The 3,167-nt window shown below is 33.6% G+C and overlaps 1 long non-coding RNA gene across 2 annotated transcripts in view; it reads right to left on the bottom strand.

Moving 5' to 3' along the window:
• LOC111691910 overlaps window positions 1-2,953 on the bottom strand; it is a 24,535-nt gene extending 21,582 nt beyond the window's left edge. Inside the window, exons 1-3 of one of the 2 annotated variants that reach the window (XR_002763086.1) lie at window positions 2,644-2,953; window positions 2,023-2,261; window positions 370-564 (exon numbers count right to left, since the gene is read on the bottom strand). This is a non-coding gene — a long non-coding RNA (uncharacterized LOC111691910). The remainder of the gene's footprint in view (window positions 1-369; window positions 565-2,022; window positions 2,262-2,643) is intronic. The other variant, XR_002763087.1, reaches the window with a different exon arrangement.
• Between the last annotated feature and the right edge of the window lie 214 nt (window positions 2,954-3,167).

The raw sequence follows: 3,167 nt of genomic DNA, 5'->3' as shown, positions 1-3,167 counted from the left end.
TATCTTGCGTGGGTGGCAGAGTTTCGATGGCAACACTTCCGACACCACAGAGTATCATTTTCCTACATTTTAAGGTATACTTTATCACTCTACAAAATTTAAGTCTTGTACTTAGAAGACACATTATTTTTTACATGCTTCGAAAATTGTTATTAATGAAGGAAGGCAACACTAAAAGCTTGACAGAGTTGCATTTTCTTTGCCTATAATACCTAAACAACAACATAAAAACGAATGATGTAAACAGAAGTGTACTGCCTCCCGTACTAATAGATTTTTGAATCTTTCAACAAAAGTTAGTATAACAGACGATAGCCATAATGATGTTGGTGATGCCAACGGCCAGAGTATCTAATACTGTGTCAGTACCTTTGCAGTGTAATAGTTGTCATATGTGTGATTCGGTGTCACGGTTGGTGGAGACTCGGTATACTTCTGGTTCAGTGGAAAAAGAAACATTCCCAGGTCAGGTCCGCCGAATACTTGCCATTAAACTCTGCGTATTATCAAACTCCAATTCTTGATGATTATCAACAAAGGATATAGGCCTCTTATTGCCATAAACTAGAAAAAATAAATAAAACCTATAATTTTTACTTGTTATAGAAGTATCCTACTGAAAAATTTTCATTGTAAATTATCATCATAATTTTCAGCATCTTTTAATGTTTATAAAACCTTCAAAAATAACCCTAGAAAGATTGATAATTCTCTCATATGATATTGACATCATTTTTCAGCAGCTTCACGATCATTGCTATCACATTAGAACATCTTCCTGGAGTTTCGTTCTTAATCCATGAACTAAAGGAGGAAATCTGGCAATAAATGTATTACAATAATAATTGTAGAAGATCTAATTGGGAGATCGTTTCCAGTATATCATACACAATATTTTCTTTAAATATAACTTCTTACACACTTATTAAACGTAAGAACGCTTCTTACAACATCTATATATACAGTGTGGTAAAAAAGTTTTGCATAAAATTCATATTTTTGTTAAACAATTTTTTGTTCGAAAAACGGGAGACCCGTCAATTTTTATTTTATCCAGGGCACCTTATGTGGAAAATTTTTTTTTTCGATAATCCACTTACGGCGGCGATGACATATTTTTTTTTTAAATGACCGCATATTTTTTTCGTTCGAAATTATGACAGTTATCTAAACAACGGTGTGAAAATTTCGATGTCTTACATAACAATTTTTTTTAGAAAAATGTACCTTAAGTTCTTATAAGTGATAATTGTCTACTTACACTATTAATGGCTCCGAAAAGGACAAAGTTGACAAAATTACATTTCAAACGAGTAAAATTACACTAATGTTTGTGTAAGTCTAGCGAAATTGTTCGAATTGCCCACCCTGTACCATTTGGCATTGTCCTAAGCGTGTGTAAACGCCGTCTACACTTCGTTCAAGCATTCCCGGGTCGATTTGATTTATTTCAAAACGAATACGGTTTTTAAGTTCTTCCAAATCACCTGGTCTGTTTGTGTACACACGCGATTTCAAATAGCCCCACAAAAAAAAGTCTAGAGGTGTTAAATCAGGCGAACGCGGAGGCCACTCGATTGTTCCGCGTCGCCCGATCCACCGGCCAGTAAACGTGTTATTCAAGTACTCCCGTACTTGCACTCCATAATGGGGCGGTGCACCATCCTGCTGAAACCAAATTCTTTCCTCAGGAATATCAGGATCCTCGTTGTTCGAGAATAACTCTGCTAAGCTTGGGACCAAANTGCCATGTATAAGAATATTTTGTAATAAGAAAATTAAATTTGACAAAACATATATAAGATGATCGTTTTTATAATTTTTTTTAATAACTGTATCCCGAAACAAAGACAGCCTTAGAAATATACAGTGTCCAGAAATGAATGAGACATCTTCAAGAATAGCTTCCTTGAATGAAAATAAACTCAATGTCAAACGAATAAAAACAATTATATATCTACCATAGTGTCATTAGTGGTAGCTTAATGTAAATTTTTAAGTTTTAAAATAAATATTTCCTACCTTCACCGTTTTCTTAATATGCTCAACCAGCGACATGACATTGTGCGAACCCGGTTTGCATCGGGACCAGTGGAAGAACCTCTTCCAAAACGGCTTGCAAAAATTCCGAGGGCCCATGTGGATCTGTATGAATGGCCCCTCAGTTCTACGACCGGAGTGGAATACTGGATGAGGTATTGGCGCCTTTCCCTCCTTTAAGCCTCGGACTCGTTACGAAGATGCGAGGAGGCTGGTAACAGCTGAGAAATAAAAATTTCTCAATTATTTTCAATCACATTTTTATCAAACTTCGAACTTGAACACAGAATTTAAGCTCAAATCCTAAATTTGCAATTTCAAAAAACAAATTTGAACTTCCAATAAAAAATGTTTGGTTTCCAGGTTGAAATCAAATATTGAGTTGAACTGAAAATATGTGGTTCCAACACTTAATTTTAAATCCGAAAATTGTTTTTACTTATTTTCAAATTTGAGTTAAATATAAAAAAATTTAATACGATACAATATTTAAAATTCATAAATAAATACTAATGCAGTAACAAAATACCTATATATGAAAAATTTCTCCTTCTGTATACTATGGCATAATGTAAAACAAGGTTTATGCCTATTTCTACTTACATATCGTTTGATGTTGAACAGATCCCAATCTGAAGATTTGAAAGGAGAAGGCAGATGGTCATCTTGTACGATTCACTGACACAACTGTCATGGTTAGTGGGAGACTCGATATACTTCTACCTCAGAAGAATAAATAAACCCAGATTATCAAACTCCAATTTTCAATGACTATCAACAAACGATATAAGCCTCTTCTTGCTATAAACTGGAAAAAAATAAATAAAAACTATCATTTTTACTTCTTGTAATCAGGTGAAAGTAAATATCTACTGAGAAATTTTCATAGCAAATTATCTAATTTTTTAATGTTTATAAGACAACCTTCAAAATTAACCGTAGAAAGATTGATAATTCTCTCATATCATATTGATATAATTTTTCAGCAGTTTCACGATCATTGCTATCACATTAGAGAATTCTGCTGGTGTTTCGTTCGTTCTTAGTTCATGAATCATGAAATGAAATAAATTTTTGTCGAAGCATCATCTACTGTACATTGTACCTGAGGAAATCTGAGAAAAATG

Source organism: Anoplophora glabripennis, unplaced genomic scaffold, assembly GCF_000390285.2.
Source record: "Anoplophora glabripennis isolate ALB-LARVAE unplaced genomic scaffold, Agla_2.0 scaffold326, whole genome shotgun sequence".
Taxonomy (NCBI): Eukaryota; Metazoa; Arthropoda; class Insecta; order Coleoptera; family Cerambycidae; genus Anoplophora; species Anoplophora glabripennis.
This window is presented reverse-complemented; position numbering and strand designations above follow the sequence as displayed.